Below are 21,574 nucleotides of genomic sequence, written 5' to 3' on the forward strand. Positions count from 1 at the left end.
ACATGTGGGCAGGGATCCCAGAGTCCCAGCACCACTGTGGGGCAATAGGAGAAGCTGTCTAGGATGCCTGTGGCTTAACCCCAGTTCAGCTGAGATGTTGCAACTCTCAGTCATTGCGATGTCGCCACAGAGTCTGTGTCATCCGGGTGACCAAATATCTGGTGGATTTGGTGGGGAAAAACAAAAATCAAATGTGGAGGTGGGGGGAATATCAGTCAAATCAGCCTAAGAATTGCTCAGCATCACATGGGCTCATTAGGAGATATTATGATGCAACAGGGTTGGAACAACTGATTCCACAGAGTGGCAGTAGTGTCGTCCTATAGCGGGGCTCCTGGCCTGGGGCTGGGGCCCAGGCACTGTGTTTGGCAGGACAGAGGGTTGGGCTCGGCAGCCAGAGGCCCACCGTGAACAGCATCATTTTAGGTGAGCTGAGAGAATACAGCACTGCTTGGAGTTATTTGCTACTGTCAAGAAGGCAGAGCCCAGGATCGGAGTCCAGAGGTAGTAAAGAGGCCCGGCATGTACAGCCCGGGAGCTGGCATTCCCAGGAATGGCACATTGGTAAAGACTGAAGGGCAGAAGAGAGAAAGAGATGGAAGCTGGAGAGGAGATAGCACCACGCTGGATGGCCCCCTGGGGTCCCAGCCCGGGAGTCAGCAGATCCCTCCCTCCTGATCCCCTCCGAGCACAACCCCCACCACCACTTCACAGGACTCTGGGTCTCAGCTGTGGGCCGCCGCGGATTCTGCTGACACCAGACCGACCCGCATGTGCAAAGCCCAGGGTAGTATCCTCTTCCTTCCCCTGCCCACCACGCTTCTGTGGCCCACCCTGCCCCTGGAAAACAAAAAGCCAGGGAGGTTGTGGTAACACCCACCGAAGAAACACACACCTGAAGGAGCAGGGGGGCAGGTGAATTGAGCCCAGGGGTGCCCTTCTGTGAGGTCTCACGGATACTTCTGATCAAAAGAACTCTGAAATGAAAAAAGGGAAACATTTTATCTACCGCTCAGCACTGACCTCATAGGCAGTCCTCTGAGGAGCCCAATAAGCGGGTGAGAGAGGCTCTTTACAGGGACACCCGTCCCCAGATCGGGGACTGAAACTTGACGGAAGTGATTTGCTGAGGACAGGCGTGCCGTGCCATGTCATCACTGGCAGGCGTGAGGGGCGGGAGCCAGGAGTGGCCCTCCCTTGAGGCAGGGAGTAGCAAGGAGCAGCGAGGGCAATGGAAACAGCCTCCCTGCTGGAGGTTCCCCTGTAACAGCAGAGGGTGTCGAGAGGAAGCAGGGCTTCTTTCTAAGGGGGTACCTCCACTACCAAGGTCCCAATCCCAGATTTGAGGGGTGCTCAGAGAAGCAGAGCCACAGGGTGGCCTGGCCCGCTGCCAAGGGCAGGAAGGAGATGGGTGCCCCATACAGGACACAGAGGAGCCTGGGGGAGCTGGGAACTGCTAGGGCTGGGACATGGTCCAGGGCCTGGCCTTTGGAGATGGTTTCAAAGACAGGTGTCTGGGGATCTCCTGCTGTGGAGACTGGGTCTAGGTGGAGCAGACGCTGCAAAGGTTACATACAGCCATGCGCTGCTTTCAGACAGGATGTTTTCTGCCACTTTTAGCTCTCCCCTAGATATGCTCAACACCCCAGGGCTTCCAAAAGAGCTGAAGGTGACTCTGGGGCCCAGACTCTGGGTTTTAGTGGCATAATGGGTCACCAAGGTGGGGCTGGCAGAATTTCACCCTCCTCACTTCCACCCACACCCAGCTCTGTTTATCTACCCATAGAGACAGATATACACACACACGCACACACACACCCTTCCTTCACTGATGCCAACAGGAGTTGGTTGGGAAGATATATAGATATGTGGGTGCCTGACTCTGAAACCTGGAGAAGACCTTTAAGCCAAACCCCAGATGGGGAAGGTCTAGACCCCCAACTTTTGTTTCTCTGTCTCCTAGTGGCCCGACGAGACAGGGAAGGGGCTTCCAAGACGTGGGCCCAGTTCTAGGACTGCCAGCCCATTGAGCCCATTTGCCACTGGGTTACTGCCAGCCTATATGGAGCATCCAAAGAAAACGTCATTGGATCATGAGCTGAGGTAACCTGAGCTAGGCTAGCCCACTCCCAAGGACCTTGGGCGGGATGAGGCATACCTACTGGGGACAGACCTGTTGTCACTTACCCCCCAGCTAGGTTCTCCTTTGTTCCCTCTACTTGTATTGCCCGAGGCCCCTGCTGACCACACTCTTTGGGATCTACCTTATGGTCTTATCTACTTCCCAGACCCGCTGCTTGTTCCTCAGAGCCCTGAGGTGAAGGCCAAGGGTGAACAGAAAGGACCACTGCTTTTCTGTCCTCAACCTCTAAGATTTTCAGAAGTCAGACATCAGATCCTGGTAGACTATCACCCTTGAGTTTGAAAAATAAAGCGTGTGGAGTATTGACTCTGTGCCAGCCTGCTAGGCTCACACACATGATCTCATGTAAGCCTCATAACATCTTGTGAGTTGAGGAGCAGCCTCATTTTACAGAGGGCAAAACTGAAGTCCAGAGCACTTTGAGTGACTTACCAAAGGTTCCGTGGTTAGGCAACTGGTGGTGCCAGGGGCCAAACAAGGACAGGCTGACTGCCATGCTCAAGTGTGTCCCTTGCCTCCTGCTGACTCCTCCCATTCTAGTGCTAACCATCAGCACAGACACTATCACTCATTTAATCCTTATGACAATCCCACAGGCGGATATTGTTACTATCCCCATTTTAGGCACGGGAAACTGAGACACAGAGAAGTTCATTGTCTCTGGAGCCCAGATTTGAACCTAGGCAGTTTAGATCCCAAGCCTCTACTCTGCTGCCTTTCCCAAGGGAAATATCTGTCATGTCCCCAACCCTAAGCCTTGGATACCTGTCACTTCCACTGAGTCAGAGAGCAATGGGAAGAACAATCCCCAGGCTATGAGAGAACAACATCATGGTGCTTTTCCTACTGAGGTTCTTCCTAAGACCAGAGGATGGCAGGCCTCAGCCAGGACCCCCTTTCTGAAAGCCTCCCCTTCTTATCTAGAAAGCCCCATTCTACAGACTGGCCTCCCTCCCCTATGCAACTGTGCACGACTGGATGATCCTTGATGGAGATATTATCTTAGATTTAGCCTATAGGTCCAAGGGCATGGGAAGTGGAGCAAAGACACAGGGTAAAAAAAAAAAAAAAAGAAAGAAAAGGACAAGTGGAAAAAAATGCTTAATACCAGCCCCCTTTGCCATATCATAAACCCTCCCGCCACACCCCCAATTCATGTTTTGAGTATACAGAACATCCCACTGCTTTTGCCGGGGCTGTCCCCAGAGCGACTCCTGCCCACCTCTGCTTTAGAAATACCCAAAGCCACGGCATGGAGCCACAGGGAAGCAGAGGCGGCAGAACTCAGCTCTGCAGAAAGCCCCTGGCTTCCATTCCCCCAGGGTCTGCATCCCACATCAAACTCCTGCCAGAGCCTGACCCTAGGTCAGACCTCACCTTAACGAGAAATGAAGAGATAACGTGTTTCCTTTCAGTCACCAAAGCCACAACCACTGCCTCTCCTACACATCTGTCTTTCAGCTCACAAGATGCCCCATCTTCCAGGGGCTTCTGGTAAATGGGCATCCCTGGGCAGAGTCTCACCAGGACAGCCTCATGGGGTGGTAGCTGCAGGGTGTTCTGGGCAGAGCCCCGCCAAGACAAGGATCAAAGTGCCACTGGGCTAAGGTTAACTCTGCCACATTCGCTAGATCCTCCTCAGAGTCCTGAGGGTGGTTTAGCTGTGATTCTGGGAGGACAAGCGGTGGAAGAGTGGTCTGACCTCTAAGGGCCTTTTCAGCTCTGAAAGTATCGACTCCAAGGCTGGAATCGCCATCGTGATGAGGCCATAAGGCCACTCGAGATGTGAGATTCCCTCACTGAGTTTTCTCCCTGACTCCTCCAATAACCAGATGAGCCCCAATGTGCATGTGAGCACCAAGTGAAGTCCACTCACCCTTGGTTGCTAATAGGCAGGAAGGGCATGAGTGATGTGGCCCCACCTGAACCCCATGGAGAATGGAGCCCAGGAGAGGGAGCCCTGCTCAGCCTCGTTGGGACTGGTGTGAACAAAACAGGGCTTTCCGATCGTTGACATTGGCTCAAAGTCCCCTCTTCTAGAAAGAAATGGAAAGCTAAGTGATGTCCCAGCAGAGGGGGAGAAAATTCTTCTTCCTAAAATTGGCACGCTCTCTCTGGAATAGATAGGCCTGTGTGGACACCAGTCACAACTGCACACGTGCGTGCATACCCTTTCCTGCTGTTCTCATTCACCATTCTTTCAACTCTGCCCATAGAGTGCTGGACACTGTATGAACTACCTTACTTTTTATTTGTCGTCTTTTTATTCTAGCCTAACTTCGGCACAGCAATCTCATGGCTATAGCTATGATCATGCTCTTTCTTCTTTTTCCACTAACCTCAACATATACCCACATTCTTTTTCCAGAATAGTCTCAGTGTTACCTCCCAGAAGAAGCTGAAGGGGAAACAGAACGAAAATGAGGGCAAGGGGACAGAAAGTGTACCCTGTATGAATAGAACTTGTCCAAACTATTTCTTGCCCCCATTGTCTCCCCAGCTCCTCCATATGCACATATTTTAAATATGGGTGAGAGTGGTTGGAAATTATTTTCTGCAGACTACAATGTCCAAAGTAAAACCCGATAGATACCAGTCCTCTCAGAACATCTCAAGATAAGAAGGGAACTTAACGCTACCTGGTCCAATTATCTTAAATCCCCTTTATAATATTCTATCCACTTTTCGAGCCTGTGTTTGAATATTTTTTCTGATGGAGAATATCTCCTATGGCAATCCACTCCCTTTGGATGGCTCTATTCTTAGAAAGCTCTTCATCATGCACAGATGACATAGCCTCTGTCGCTTAAATCGCCAGGGCTATACCAGCTCTTTGCAGCCATCTAAGAACTTGAGATGAACCTACTAGGCCATTCCCACAGCTTCTCCAGAGGAGGGGTCGGCAGGGCCACCACAGGGAGCCATTATGCAAATTAGAAAAGGGGGCCCATTCCTCGTCTGCTGAAAAACTGTCTTAAAAAATAGAAAAATGTACAATGTCTATGCGAATGAGGGTGCAAGCGAGAAGCAGAGGAAACTGGCCTGGGCTACACTTAATTTGATTTAGAATACATAAACTTTCCAGGTATAATCTTGATTCCCACAGGGCAGTGAGGTGATGAGTGCGGACAGCATCTACCTTTGTGGCCTTCACCTGGAGAGAAGTTTCCAGCCCAAGGAAAGGACTCTGTGGGAGAGTGTGAACAGCTGCATAAGCTCTGCCAAGCCTGCCTGCCTCCTCCATCTTCGGCTCTGTTGATAACAGAGAAGGCTGGCCTAGCAGTGTAGCTCTAAGAAAACGCATGAGGTGTACTTAACTAGTTAATGACTGACTGAATGATAGGAAATGAAGTGATAACCTAGCAGTTGCAGGAAGGAGTTTAGCCCTGAGGGTGTTTCTTAATGATCCCTTTGGGGAATAGACATCACCTTGGAGAACCTGATAAAGGTCACGAGCTGACATTCATTCAATGTCAAGGGTTAGCAGGTCACTCCATAGAAACCAGGCTATAAACTCCCACTCCACTGGCCATTCACCAGCATTCTTTCTTGGCTGACTGTTCTGTCACTCTTGGGAGCACTGACAGCTTCTTGGAGTTGAAGCAGAAACCCACAAGCCCTCAGGCCATGGGGCAGGAGGTACATCGCTTACTTAGATATATTTCCACTTCTTATCACAACAATTATTCCTGCAAGCTGCTTTTTTCCAGTGGAAACTCTGCCCTCAGCTTTGTCAACAAGATTTCTAGTATGATTATTGCACTCCAGGTAACAGGCAGGTCATGCCCTGTCACTGTCGGAAAGTGTGGGCAGCGACAGTAGCCAGTGAAGCATAAGGAACCAAACTATGCATAAGCTGCAGCCTGATATCTCTGGTTTTACATCTAAAGAAACTGAGGCCATCAAAAGGGAAGCAACTTGTCCAGAGCCATACAGTGAAGGTAGAGTGATTCTCTACCTCCACCATGACCAAATCCAAGACCTCGCATCACCAGCCTGAGCAGCTCCCAGGGGGACGGAGTGGTGTACGAGAGAAACAGACCATGGGAGGAAGGGCGAATTTTATTCTTCATGGGTGGGGGGATGGGGGGGAGTTGTGGGATGCCACAGAAGAGATCCTGATGTAGACTGCAGTGGGACCACCCAACACAGACTCCATTTTTATAAGCAACACAGAGAAACAAAAAGGTAGGCCAGGGTTACCTACTTGCTCCTGCCTGACCAACTCCAGCTCTCCACTCCGGACTCTATGACCTGAAGAAATGGACAAGGACTCAAGATAGGGGATATTTTAGAGGGAAGTAGGATACACCTGGCCCTCTCTCCCCCTCCTCTGGGTGGCTTTCCTGGAATACTAGGATGTGGGTTCTTCCCTGGGGTGTCTGTTACAGGCCAGAGGTGATGGGACAAGGAGGTTCTATGTGTAGGGACTTGGAGACCAAGGAATAGAAACTGAAGCAGCCCAAAGGGAGAGCCCCAAGAATACAGGGAGAGCAAGTCTAGCCTTCCTTTGGGGAGACTCGACCTCCTGCTATTGATGCAGCCGATGGCTAAATGGGATTCCCCCCGAAAACCTAATGGCCCCAGAACAGGAAAGAGCTGCTTCTTTCTCCCAAGCGATTCCCAAGCCTAGATTTTAGCGCCCTGATGGCCTTTACCTAGGCTAAGCATCCTCTAGCCCAAGTCCACCTGGACCCGAGCCCACCTCTGCCCAGACAGACAGTCAACCCTGGCCAGGCTTCCTTTCCTCATTTTCCTTCTGGAACCAACGCGTTCTCTAAATCACTCAGACTCCTCCTGTGCTGTGTGAAGGTCAGTATCCAGGCCGTGTTCCCGCCAGCTCTGAGTTACTTAGGATCCTTGGCATCCTATCCCTTGCTTACCTCACAACTACCGTGGCCAGCTGACACCCTTGGCTACCCAACCACCATCCAGCTTCTCCCAAATCCCATCTCTGGGACATGATAGTGCCTGGGTCACAGGGCTGTCATGGGGACTTAGATCTCTGGGTAACACTCAGCAAGGCACCTGGCACACTGTAGCTTTATATAAGTTAGCTCTCACATTAGAGCTGTAACTGTTGTTAGTACAATTGTCAGTGAGTTCGGGGCCTGGATAACAAGAAGACCTGCAGGGTCCAGAGAGGCACTGTGGAGGCAAGAAGCCTGTTCTTGGTCCCAAATGCACCACCCCAAACAAACACTGCCAGAAAGCCACATTTCTGCTGAATTGAAAAGAAACTGACTACCCCACCCACTGGCTGTGGCTTCCAAAGATTTGGCTGCTCGGGGTAAGGAGAAATGGATCATTCTTATGTCTCCCAAGAGGCAGAGCAGTTGACTCACACATCTGGACTTTTCCTCCACAAGGGAAGATGAGACCAGTGGCTCCCAAGGTGCCACTGATTACCAACCCCCTCCGCCCATTGCCCTTACTTTCCCTCTCTCACCCAGTGTTGTCTCTCTTCTATCTCCTCTGTCATCAAGGGCTTGTCCTACATCTGTTACACATCTGTTTCCCCCTAGTGGGGCCTGAAGCTCAGCAGTCCCATGATGTCCCCCTGTCTGTCATCAGTGAGGTGGCACTTCCTACCCTACTCCTGCCTATCACTGCATGCAGCAGAAGGCAGAGAGCACTGGGAAAGGCCGCAGTAGGGTGCCAGGGAGCTGGATCCCAGAGGCGGCAGTGAGGGCTGCAGCCACCCTGGCAACAGTGTGGTCCTACTATGGCCCCCGACCTAGATACTGGGCTGGCTCTGGCTCAATGAGCCTGGACTCCTAGTTGCCCCCAGCTCTTGGAGGCTTTGGGAGGCCAAACAGACAGGTTCCCACTCACTTTAGAGGGCAGAGTAGTCGCCCCACGGTAATTCCAGCAACTCCTCAGTCCCTGGTTAGAATGATTTCCCCCCTAAAGAGCATTTTCAGAACTTCTGTTTGGTCAAGGTTCCAGCCATCCTTCTGTGTAGATTTCTTCTTACAGACTCCTTTGGAGGGCCAGGGAAGCTGCATTTCTTCTTGGCCTCACACTCTGGTGGGCATTGGTTCTGGTACCTGATTCCTTATCGTTGATGGTAACCACTGTCTGGTTTTAAGCACTGACTACGTGGCAAGCCCTGTGTTAGAAGTCAGAGACACGATGGCGAGCCACCACAGACCCTGCTTTCTTGAAGTTTACAGTCTCTCCTGGGAGACAGACAGAAACTACAACTCGGTATATTCCACTGTATCATATAGCCATGATACAGGTAAGCACAGGTGTGACAGGAGCATGTAGGAGGGCACCTGGCCATGTGTTGTTAAGGTAGGGAAGGATTTTTAGAGGAAGTCATTTTTCAGCCTCTTAACTGAGACAGGGAGGATCACGTAGTTTAACACAGCAGTGGTGTAAAGGGTAATAAGGGTTCCAGGCAGACAGTACTTGTGAAAAGGCTAAGAGGCCAAAGAAAGAGCATGTTTAAGGCAGAAAAACTAGTTCTCATCATAATGAGATGAGAACATCTTATTAGGATGTATATCTCATTCTTTCCTCTACTCAGTACTTCTTCTAGTAAATCCACTGAATCTTGAATACCAGGAATTTAAAATTTTTATAATAATATTTTGAAATTATTATAATATTCATACTATAATACAAATACAATAAAAGTAAGACTTTCATACTCCATTCAGATTCCCATTCCAACCTGAACTGACCTTGAGCATTGTAAAGAAAATAAAAACGGGCCTGAATCCCATTGGTTTACTTAGAAAGGCCCCCAAGGCCAGCAAAGCAGCAGGCCTATTCTGCAGTATAGTAGAGGTCCCAGCAGTGCATACCCAGAGCCACCATTTCTGTCCTCCTTTAGGGGGAAGCCTTCACCCTGGGAATAGAATCATCAGTAATTGAGCTGTAAGGGAGAAGTAAAGGAGAGAAACTTCAGCCCAGTTGAATAATTAAGGAAAAAATATGTTTTGTGAGAGAAAAACAAAAGAAAGAACAAAAAGGTCCAACAAAGGCAGATGGAAGTTGAACAGCTCAGCTGCACATCACCAGTTTAATCTTTATTTAATGCATCAATCTGTCCAGGGTGGCCAGATATGGTTGCTGGGCACAGGGAGACCTGAGTTACCACACAGCCAACGGATCCCAAATCTGCCTCAACTCACCCACTGGGTCCACCCCTCTCTCTCGGTCAACGAGGTCATTTCCTTGTTGCCGGGAATCACTCTAAGGAAGGGCATCAGCCACAAACAAACAATGGTCACAAACAACTTGGACCATGGACACGTATGGAAAGTCCCCTACACATGTGGGCACATGCCAGCCCATACTCTGGATGTAACACAGCCCAGCCTTCCCCACAGAGCCATGATTGAAGATAACCCTGTTTTAGGCCAAAATGTCCTAATTTGTCTGGAGGACTCTTCCCCAGGGCCACCAAGTGGCAGGAAATAGCTAGCTACCTTTGTACTAACCCATGAACTCTCTCCAAACTATAAACCCACCCCCCTAGCCCTACCCATTGGCCGTCTTCCTCTTCCTTGTTTTTCTTTGGTGCCCAGGGGCAAAGATGGCACAGATTTGTTACGCAGTGCAGCATTTAATGCTGCCTTAGGAGGAGCTAAATCGAGGTCCCTAGAGGAATAACCTCTTTCCTTCCTCAGCAGTCAGTTGTCTGTAGTCCTCTCCCCCTGCCCACCTGGGCGTCTGCATCAAGTAACAGAATTCCCCCTCCCTTCACCGAACACCCTTTCCAGCAGAGGCAAACATCCCTGGAGAAGGGATTTGATGGACCAGTTAAAGGCTTGCACTCAATTAAAGGAGCTATGAGTGAAACTCTGCTCTAGCTGGCTGGGCAGGCTCCACTCTGTCAGCTGGACTTGCTGCCAGTCAGGCAGCCCCGTGGGTAGGGAGGAGACCAGTGGCTGTGGGCGATTGCCACCCTGTGAGGAGAGGTGGCAGCCCCTCCACCCACTGCTTCCCCTTTGCTCCCCTACCTCTTACTTTTCTCAGAAGTTCCCTTGACTTGAAAAACAACTCTGCAGACAGGCTCTTCAGTAGCCCAGGATTGAAGTTTAACAGAGACAAAAATAATTCCCTAGTGAGCTATTTTCTGTCCAGCTTTGGGAACAATCGCTCAGGGTGACAGGCAGTAAGGGTAGGCGTGAGAGAAGGTTGGCCACCTAGAGTCGGTTTAGGGCCCTTTCCATTCCACTCCGCACTTCCCCTGGAGCGAGATTTTCAGGGAGATGGGATCTTAGTCAGGGGCTCCAGACTTGCCAGCCGCCCCACTTATCCCCACCTGTGGACTGCAGGTGAAGGGTGAGGGCAGCAGGTGAAGGAAGGCCTGAGGGAGTTTGGGGCTCCCTGCACCCTGGGTTTCAATCCTCCATGGCTACCGCTTCTTAGGTGGTGGAGGGAAGAAGAAAACACTGCTACTTTATCGAGCCTCAAAAAGAGGATTCTACACTCACTTTCTTTTCTCACAGGATTGCTCTTATCAGCTGAGTTGAAATACTTGAAGTGTGCTATAAAAATGTTATATTCCATAAAAATGTTTTCCCAGGTATTTAAGAGGAGGAGGACTAAATTCAGGTATGAAGTAGAGGCTGTGAGAAAACATTCTGAAGTATAAGATGGAGCGTGATCCTCTCTTCTGCAGCATGAGGTCCTCACAGCCTGGGAGGCGCAAAGCACAGATCATGCGTAATAGGTGCCATTCACTGCCTACCAAGCCCGATCTGACACATTCCATTGTTTGTTTGTTTTTTTTATCTAGAGATTCTCTTCTCCACTGTTAGTGTTTCCATAGTTATTAGAATGTTTCTTCTAATAGCTATGGGAAAATATCTGACTGGGGAAACAGAGCTGGGAGAGGAAGGAGGGAGGGAGGGATAGAGAGAGGGAGGAAGGAAAAGGGAAGATTCATTCAAGGAATAGTAACAGGCTGAAAGACTTCATTATAACGCTCCAGAAAAAAACACTCTGCATTATAAAGTATTATCTCCTGCCAGGAGGAATACCCATGAAGAGTGGCCATTCATGTCTTTAATAAGGATTTCTATATAAACATGGGCTTTTTTTGGTCCCCTCCTATGTAACAGGCACCTTTTAAATGAAAGAAACTACCAGAAGACATGCTGGAGGCCTGCAGGCTAAATCTGACCATGGATATGTTCTGTTTGACACCCCACCCCTACCACTACCAGTAATTATAAGTTTTTAAATTAGTTGTCACTGTTTAAAAAGTAGAGAGATTTCATTTTTGAAAACAATCTGGATGTCCAGCTTCCCATTAAAAAAGAATGGATAATTCGGCCCCACTGGGCTGCAGTTCCAGTGACAGCCCTGTTGGCCCGAGGCAAGGCTTCCCCTCTAGACCAGGCTTGTGCCCTCTGGTCCACCCCACCAAGGTCTGCATTAGTCCAGCCTCACTCATTACTCCACTGGCCCTAACCCCCACCCCTCCAACCAGCCTACAGTGACAGCGGAGCTCTGTGGTCAGGGAGACCCAGTGAAGACAACAGGCTCTGGAGGCAGCCTACCTGGGTGTAAACCCCGCCTTCCCTCCCTACCAGTTGTGACCAGAACCACTAACTTGGGCTCACCAAGCTTCAATTTCCTTGCTTATAAAACAAGAAAAATAACAATATTTACCTCATAGCTCTGTGAAGATTAAACAGGATAATGCATGTAAAGTGCTTAGCACAGTGCCTGGCACACAGTGCTGTGCAGTAAAGGTTAGTGTTTGCATAACTAGTTAAATAACTGGGGAGAATTTACGTGAGCTGCAGCTCAGCTCTTTAAAGGTGTTTTAGCCACACAGAGCAATTGCCTTTCAAATTTCCTTTCTAGCTCAGGAGACCTGGTCTACCTATAAACATATTTCCATCCAATAAATATCTATTACACGTATCTGTGATGGGTTAGGTATTGCGTTGAGAGATGGGATCCAGACCTGTTCTCAGGGGCTCACAGCTCTAGAAGAGTAGGGGAAGTGGATGGGGAAGAGCCACAGCCCTGTCAGGTGGAGCTAAGCACAAAGCTTTCCCCTTCCTGCCCAGCCCCAACCATCCAAGGAGAAACTGGGGGTGCATCTGACTCTACTCATCCTTCTGGTCTTCAAGCCCTTCCAGAGCTTTACAAGAGACATTCCATAGAGCATTAGCTCCATTTTACCTCCACTTTCTCAGGCTACATATTGGACTTCTTCCACTGCACACAGGTTAACAAAATTCCACTTCAAAAAAGCTGTTCAGATCTTAGATGGAGTTCATTATAATGGAATTTTACCTGAGGCAGCCCATCCCCCACTTCTTAACATCGTGGCACCCAAGATGTTGGTGTGCTTGCCAAATAGGCTGGGCAGAAGTAACTTCCTGCCCCTGGCAGAGGCCTGGAAATTCAGAGCCATTTGGAACAAAGAACCGTGCCCCGAAGGTGTTTTCCAGCATCATCCTGGCCAGCCTGGAACTGTCCTGTTCACCCTCCACTAGCACCATCTGCTGCCTGTTTTCCTGCTCCTGGGATGGGGCGGAGAGGGAAGACAACTGGACTGAACGACTGGCCACTGCATAGGAAAAGTAGTGGGCAGGTAAAGAAGGCAACTACGTTTGGGACTTAGTAAGACCTGAATTTAAGTCTGGTTCTGACTTAGGAGTTTGATGGCTTTGGGCAAGAAAGTTAGTCACTCGACTTCTTTGAACTTCAGTTTTCTCTTCTGTAAAATGGAGATAACAATATTACCTACCTCAAAGGATTATTGAGAGGCAAAAATGAGAAATGCATGAAAAACATTTAACACAATGTCTGGAATGTAGTAAGTTATAATAACCATTGGCCTATTATGACTGTCAGCTATTATAAGATATGTAAGGCTCACAAGGGTCACAGGTTGGTTCTGAGAGAGGCATTGAGACAGAGTTGGGGGTGGGGGATGGCTGAAGAATTGGTGGGGTCCTGCCACTGAGTCCAGTATGGGTCTGCTGGCCAAGATGAGTCCCAGAGGTGCTTGCCTGCCTCTGGAGCTGACAGGCACAGACTAGATGAGTAATTACAGGATTGTGGGTTGGGGTGGCCCATATAACTGCCCAGCCAGCCACATTCTTTTGTTCTATGGGTGGCTGAGTGGGTGGGCAGCTGGCTGGTTATGTGGCTGCCAGGACACTAAGTATATCTAACATCTCTTAAACCCAGCACCCCCAGGAGTAGTGTTCAACCCTTGGAAGGAGAAGGGGTTCTCTGTGGGCTTCTGCTCCTTCCACAGGGCACCACCTCTGTTCTCTCCACCCCAATCTTCCAGTCACTCCCTGCTTCTCAGATTGGACAAGTCAGAGGATCAAAGAACAAGACCAGACTCTCAAAAATTGGTCAGTGGAGACTATTAAACTTCAGTTCACTTCACCTAGAACCTTAAAATGATCAAGAAGCCCTGGATGGACCTAAATACCATCATTGTCCCCAGGCCCATGTGCTTTGATTAGCTAGCACACACATAATTCTGTTATTTCCATATCCTTTTCTCAAAATTGATAACTAGGGAAAAGATAATCCCTCTGAATGCACTTGACAAAAATGCAATTCAGTAGATATTAATTGAGTACCTACTATGTGCTCAGTGCTGACATGAGGCTCTTGGTTGAACAGAACGCCAAGAGGTGGGGAGGATGTGGAGCCGCGGGATCCCTCACCCACTGCTTGTGTAAGCCTAGCAAAGAAGGACTTCAACTGCTCCTAGAAACTCTACACAGGTCTCTCAGTCATATATGAAGCTACCTGAGCACAACACATCAGGGGGGCACACACATAAGCTAGAAACCAGGTCCTTACGTCGAGGATGATATTGTTATTGTAGATGTAAGGGACTTTAGAAACTCATCTAGTACAACTTTTTCATTTTAGAAATGAAGTCTGTGCCAAGCAAGTATTGAAGGATGGGGAACAATGAGAACTTTTATCCACTGCTAAAAGGAATGTTTTTTTGTTTGTTTGTTTAGCATTGTAGAATAATGCCAACCATGGAATTTCATGTGACCTAACAATTCCATTCCTAAGTATGTGCCCTAGAGAATGTCTACAATGCTCCAGGAGACAAGCACAACATATTTCAAGCAGTATTATCTCATCATAATAGCCCCTAAATGGAAACACCCCAAACGTCCATCAAGAAGGAGGATGCACAAATGTGACATATTCTCACAATGGAATACTACACTGCAGTAAAAACTAATGAGCTACAGCTGTGTACATCAACATGGATGAATCTCAGAAACATGATATCGAGTGAAAAAAGTGTGTCACAGAGAACATACATATGTGTAAAATTCAAAGACACATACAAAACTAAATATACTGTTTTGTAAATGGTATGTAGATGATAACTTACAAAGAAAAGCAAGGAAATAACCAAAATTCAAAATATTAATTACTGTGGGGTTGAGAGTGAGGAAGGGGATGCAAATGGGCAGAGGAAAAAGGGGGGTTTTAAGGTACTGTAAATGTTCCATTTCAAACTTAGATGGTGGGTACAGGATATATTATTCTTTAATCTATACAGAAGCGTATTGTATACTCTTGTATGTACATATTTGTTTCACAGTTAAAAAAAAAAAAAAGAATTGAGGAGTCTGCGTCCCAGAGATGCTAGATAAATTTCCCATGCCCATCAGCTAACAAATGACAGAAAGAGAAATCAATTTACCTCATCAGAGTTTAGCCAGGTGCCAAGACAGTCATTCCTGGATTTTAAAGGCACCTCTCACAATGATGAGTTTCTGGTCTAGTACATTTGAAAACAATTGCAAGCATCTTCTCTTTCCACTCTTAAATTCCCAGTGTCTTGAATAGTGCCTAGCACACAGTAGGTCCTCAAAGTGTATCTACCGAATGACCACACACGCTTTTTCAAGGGCCTATTTCATGTCAGGCACTTGATTTACACCGTCTCCAATCCTTACACAATCCTACAAGAGAATTATTATAACCCCCAATTTACAGATAAGGAAACTGAGATTCGGAGAGATTAAGAAACTTTCCCAAGGTTACAAGCTAGAAAATTATAAAGACAGGATTTGAACCCAAATGTGTCTAACACAAACACTTTTTCTCCCATCCCACCAGTGTGCTGGCACAGCTTCTAATAGCACTACCTAAAACTTCAGCCGTATACCAAATAACTCTGGGAACCACAGCTGAGGTGGGTAGGCTGAGGGTTTCTCCTCCTTCTACCTCTGGGTCCAGGCTCTGGTACTTGTTGGTGCCAGACCCAGCACCAACAAATAGTGTAGAGCAGCGGTCACAGGTTAACTTTGCAGCCATGAGCTCTCTTTAAACCTTGGTTTCTCTGTATGCATGCTGGAGAGAAAAATAATAACTTACTCCAAAGAAAAGCTGTGATGATGGAAGGAGACAAGTAAAGTAATTGGCACAGTGCCGGGAAGAGGCTATCAGATGAGGCTAGAGCACACTTCTCCCTCCAGGTGGGCTAGGTTCAGAAATATTTCTTAAGGGGTAGCCAGAAGGAGAAGAGGTAAACAAGGTGAGAATAGCTCCCAGGTGACAATGGGACAATGGTCTTTTCTTTGGTGAACTTAGTACATAGAAGGTTATCAATAAAGTGACTTGTTGGAAATTGAAAGAGTGTTTCTAATTTGTCTCCAGACCATTCAAGTCTTACTTGCTGCCACACAATCACTCTGCACAGAGCTACCTCTCTCTGGTTCCTGCCTGCTGTCTTTACCTTGACCTGCTGTTTTAACCCCAGCAAGGTACCCAGGGCTGCTGGAGAGGCACGGAGGCCTGAGGGTGCTGGCAGAGGGAGTCTCTTTCTGATTGGCCACTGTCCCCAGAGTAACCTTTGGGCAAACTGAGCTTGCTCCCAGGTCAACTTGTTCAAACTAGTTAGTGAATCTAACCCTGCTGCTCACAAATATTTATTGCAGGCCTATTATGTGCAAGGCATGGCCAGGAATGCCCTGTGGCTGTCCATAAATGCAGAGGTGGTAGGGTTCTGTGGAGGTTAAGACAGACCAAAGTGTAAGTCCTGACGCTCCCACTCACCAACTGTGTCATCTTGGCACCTTGCTCAACCTCACCGAGCCTCAGCTTCCCATTCGTAAAAGGAACATAACAGTGGTTCTATCACACAAGATTGTGGCAGGCCTGGGAGGCCGCGCATGCCATGTACCTAGCATAGCACCTGATATGACTGAGCTGAGTGCTCAGTGAGTAGCTGCTCCTGGAGCTACAACTTCAGTGCCAGCAGGTGGCACACACTGGATGTGTCACCAGCAAAGCCTTGGGCCTCCTGGGTGCTGCATAGTGCCTGGAATGTCACGCCTTGCATAATACCTCAAAGCTTCAACCTGTTGTCAGAAGGCCAGTGAGAGCCAGCAGCTTCCCAGGGACCAGGTGCTGAGTCCTGCCCAAACTCCACTTTCCCGCTGGTGCAGCAGTCCACGCCCTGCTCAGGACCAGGACTCTCCCCTGTGCAGAATGGGGACTTTGTGTGGCATCTGGTTCTGGGAACACTACTTGGTCTATTCCTTGGCGCGGGACCTGCAGGGCAGGTTTGTAAAAGCATGACATACACTCAGAAGCCTGCTGCTTCTGCCTCTCTCCTGCCATTTACCTCTGCCTCCCCTCCTCCCTTTACTGGCCCAGGGCGTCTCTTCGCTCCCCACTCCCCACAAGTCACTTAAAAGGGTGGGACTTCCCAAGAGGTCTTCACCTGCCTTTGTCATTTGTTGGTGGTGAGAATGACTTCCTTTCTGCCAGAGTAGACAGAATCACTGCACAGTCATCCAAGAGGCTCCACCCCCAACACCTGATGCCCCAGTCACTCGCATGCTGTTCCTCTGGGGACTCTCCACCCTGAGCATCCGGACCATGAGGACCAAGAACTCAGAAGGGAGGGTAGTTTCTCTTCCACATATCACCAGGGCAGGATGACCAGGGCAGGATGCAGTCGATGCCACCAATGCCTATAGCTTGGGTTGAGCAAGTATAGTCTGTCTGCACCTTGGACCATTTCCCCAATAGTCAGAACAGACAGGAGAGTCAGACTTCAGTGGTCAAGGGAATCTACCTCATCGCCTGCTAAGCTGCTTTTCTCTGGGTCTGGCTTCCATTTGCTTACCATTTCCTTGGAATCTGATTACGAGTGACCTGTGTCCTTTCTCCACATGGGCAAAGTTTGACTACTCTTCTTCCCCTCCTGGTTGTTCACCTGACTTAGAGCTAGACTTTTCTGTGGGATGGTGTGGCCCTCAGAGGTCTGGGAAGCTGGATAGACAAAACGAAGAGACTACAGAAATGAGGGAAGTGGGAAGAGGAAGCATGAGGCTGAGTCTTGGCTCTATTCTAAGTCTGATTCCCCAGGGGCAGCTAAAGGGAAGTTGGCAGGCCTTCCTGTCCATGTCTGAGGTAGGGGTGGGGCAGGAAAACCAAAGGTGAAGCTGGTCACAAGTCAAAGGTGAAGGGAAGTCACAAGAGTGAGCGGTAGGCTGGGTCCTAGGAGAGGGTGGCTGGGAGCAGTGCTGCCCTCAGGGAGAAGATTGGAATTGGCTGATAACACAGAGAAGCAGGCTGGGGTGGGGGTAGGGGGAGGGGGTTGGGGCCGCCCTTAGAATTAAGCTACCTGCATCTGCCCCTCTTCATTAAACCCATTCCCACCCACCTTCTCCTCTGTGACCTCCGCTGGGTCTGCAGTGATATTCGCTAGAATAACTAAATGTTATATTTGCCCTGGACAGTTTTGGTTTATGTCTATTGTCCTGACACAACTATTAAAAGCATCCCCTTTCACTGAAAGGGCTCCCAGTTGAGACAATAAATTATATGGTCACTCTCTCTAGCATATCCAGGAAGGCACTGACTCTGACGTGTGGAGGGAGCGTTGGAGAAAAGTGTGATCAGAAGCAAAACCCTGGTGGTCCAGAAGGACAGCCAGGCTGCTTCTGCCCATTTGGATCCCCTCAGAACTGGACAGTGGTGGAGGAAGAGCCTGAGAGCTGCTGCTCATCCTAGGCTCAGACCGTCTCAGGGAAGAGGCCTGGTCTGGTGGGTTCTGCTTCTCGTTATTCCTCAAAGGGCCTGGCACCACGTTAGGCACACAAGAGGCTCTTAGTCAAATCCCGTCATTTCCTTACTTCCCTCTACCTGCATCTAAAACAGGCTTGCAGCAGTGATAAGCGGAAAGCTGGAGTCCTATAACTCATCCTGTCCCGCAACAAACTGGAATGCCATCCTAGCTCAGACTTCCAGGGGGTCTTGACACCAGCCACTAGAATCCAGCTGTTAGACATTAGCAACAGCAGGTTCCTAGCAGAGGCAGATCTTGGCCAGGATGGTTGCTGCCTCCTTAGGATGTGGGGTAAAGAACTGAACAATTGGAACGCCTTCTCCTGTCTTGGGTAACCATTTGGTCTGGCTCACCGGGCCCCAGGCCTTTCTCCAAATATGAAACATGTTGGTTTTGGGCGCTCATTATTCATTCTGGGAGTGAAAGATGGGGTCCAGGAGGTCTTCTTGGTGCTTCCTCTGGGACCAGAGCACCCCAAACAGCATCAGACCTTCCACAATATTTATGTAAAGTGTCATGGCCTTAGCTGAAGAGCTGTAAGGGGTCAGGAAAGCTTCCTGACTCTTCTTTCTCTTCTTCCTTACTCCACTCTCCTCTTTTCTTATCCTTTTTCTCTTCTTTCCTTTCTTATCCTTTACCCTGGAAAGGGTCCAGGTCATGGCTGATGAGGGACCAGCCAAACCAAAGCCTAGGACCAGCCAGAGCACAGATTGTGAATTCCCCAGATTTCTGCAGTTTCAGTCAGTCCCATAGCCTGGTTGTAGAGTCTTCTCAAATGAGTCCAGAGAGGCCACTTGAGTGAGGGGCAATGGGCTCTGGGGCCTCTATTAAGGATCTGAAGCAGCCAAAAGAAAAGCTAAGGGAAAAATTGCAGTCTTATTTCCTCCTTTTCTGGCTCCATACCAGTCCTAACACCATTCCAGAAGGACCCACAATCCTCTCCTTATACAAGGAAGTGATGAGGAAGGTCTCCCAATACACAATACCCTCGGTTCATAGAGTCGAGGCTACAGTATCCGGATAATCCATTTCTGCCTCAGCAAACCGCCCCCACTTCCTAGCCTGGCTTAAAATCTTCTTTGCCAAACACCATGCCTTCCCTAGTTCCAGACACTTCTTGATTTCTTATGCTCATCCACCTCACTAACAGAGATGGACAGCTAACAAGATGGCTAGGCAGAAGTGGAATGAGCAGCTGGAAACTTCTGCAGTGCTGGGATGCACCTCCTGATCCTAGAAGAAGAGATGTGGCTTTACCACAAAGCCACAATCCCTTTACAGTGAACTCCTTCTGGAATCATACCATAGCCATCCCGTAATCATTGCCGTGTTGAGTGTCTCCTTCAGGAGTGGCCACCACTGGCCATGAGGAACATGGCCTTCCAGCAGGGAGCTGGAGCATTGCTGAACTCTGCCCAGGAGAGCTTCTGCAATGCTCTGAAAATGCCTGCGCAACTGCTTGCCTGGGCTCTGGCCCCTCGGCTGCAACTGAGCCCAGACAGAAGGCTGACTCACTCACCACACGGAGGAGGAGGAAGAGGAGGAGAAGAAGTAGGAGGAGGAGATGCGGGAAGAGCCTGGGCTCAGAGACCCAGGATTCTCCCAGCCCAGGCAGCCTGGGACTCAGCCTCAGTGGTCTGTGGGGGAGGCAGGCAGTGTCCACTGCTCTCTGGAGACCTCATGCTCTTCCTTCCTAGATACTTTCCTGAAACTTCCTCACCCACTGCCCACAATCTGCTAATCCCTCCCTCCTCAAATAGAAACTACTCCCTGACCCCCCTCCTCTATTAGTTGCTTGCCTCTGAGTTCTGCTGGACATCTATGGACATGTGAAACATAAATCCAGTGCCCTAGGGCCAACTAGGTCTAAAATCATTGGGGTTTTTTTTTGGTTTGTTTGTTTGTTTTTTAAAGTCAAGAAAAGAAGAATACTTTACTTAAAAGATCGAGCTACACCATGGCAGGTGACCATACCTGGGTTCAACAAGATAGTAAGACTACGTACACTTCACCCCCAGGAGATCTGAGCACTATCTATAGCCAGTCTCTCCCTTTCTTATTCCTACACTCCATGCCAAGGCGCCCCGACAGAGTAAGCAAACAAATGGGTCTTGTCGCCCAAATGCTGAGTACTGTGCTAGCGGCGCATTTCTGCGCGAAGGAGTCTGAGCACCGAAGAGGTCACTGCCCCTTCGCCAGCCTGGCACGAACTTCAGCTCCTTCTCAGACCACAGTGGCCCTTCAGTGCGCCAGCCTCATGGCACGAAAGCCCGGATCTCAGTCGCCAAGTTTGCCCCTGCGACTTAGATTCCAGTGCTTGCACTCGGCCACTCAGATCCTGGACCCCCGATGCCCCCACTCCAAGCCTAATCCCGACCCGGGTCCCGCTTCCCCGCGGCTTGCGGATGCGCACCTGGTCTGGCTGGTGGGCACGCTGCTCCGCGCTCCCGGCGCCTCTGGCTCGGCAGCTGCCTTTTGACAAGCAGAGACAGCCCAGCACCTGGCCCCGCCTCATCTCAAGGCCCCGCCTCTGGCCCCGCCCACCCCGTGTCCCCGCCCACAGGTCCGTCCTCGCTTGCCGGGAGTTCCAGTGGCGCTGCAACCATCTTGACTTGGAATCAACCACTGCACTGTCGCTGGGGCGACTCTGTTCCGTGTAACCCTCCACGACTTCCGTCCACAGGGCAAGGCATGCTTCTGTCCTCCGTGCGTGAGAGTTTTCGATACTTACGTGTGTGTGGATCCACGCTTCTGCCTGCGATCACCTGTGATGCATCCTCCCGCTCCCTACTGCTGTGGTTCTACCCAGCCTGCTGCGGACGCCTCTTCCAGGTGCGTCACCCCCAACCTGGGCTGATACTGCCGGGACTTCCTCAGTAGTCTGTGGGTAGCTTGCGGGGCGCCTGCCGCGGGCACCAACTGTTCTCATGCACTCCTGGGAAATCCCGGGCGCCGCTCGCCGTTACGTTACTTCTGCAGAAAGCCGGAGAGCTGAGCCCGACCCCATACGCTAGAATAAAAGAGCAAACGGAAAACGGAGCCGAAGTGGAGCCTGGAGTTGCATCGTCATCTCCCCTCGATCCCCCCTCGGCTGTGACCCCAACTGACGCCGTTCCTGGCCCGTCGCGAACCTCATCCAAACGAGCTTAGTCTCAGCTTCCACAGGCCCTGGTCCCCAGCCCCCACCCCCACCAACCCACCTGACATTGGTGTGAAGAGAAAAAAGGAGTTCTAATACATCCCGAGACGTGGGATTATAGGTGAAAGCGGGAAATTCGGCATAGAAATTTTTGGCTAAAAATTACTCTACCCGTCTTGCTATATGCTAGGTAGACATGGCTATATGCTAGGTAGACATCGCTCTAGATGCT

General features: G+C 49.6%; 1 protein-coding gene across 1 annotated transcript in view; it reads right to left on the minus strand.

The window, feature by feature from the left end:
• Positions 1–20,659, minus strand: part of VDR (vitamin D receptor) — a 51,362-nt gene extending 30,703 nt beyond the window's left edge. The window contains exon 1 of the mRNA XM_023535486.1: positions 20,617–20,659. The gene's annotated coding sequence lies outside the window, so the exon portion shown is untranslated. The remainder of the gene's footprint in view (positions 1–20,616) is intronic.
• Between the last annotated feature and the right edge of the window lie 915 nt (positions 20,660–21,574).

Source organism: Pteropus vampyrus, unplaced genomic scaffold (assembly GCF_000151845.1).
Source record: "Pteropus vampyrus isolate Shadow unplaced genomic scaffold, Pvam_2.0 Scaffold140, whole genome shotgun sequence".
Classification (NCBI taxonomy): domain Eukaryota; kingdom Metazoa; phylum Chordata; class Mammalia; order Chiroptera; family Pteropodidae; genus Pteropus; species Pteropus vampyrus.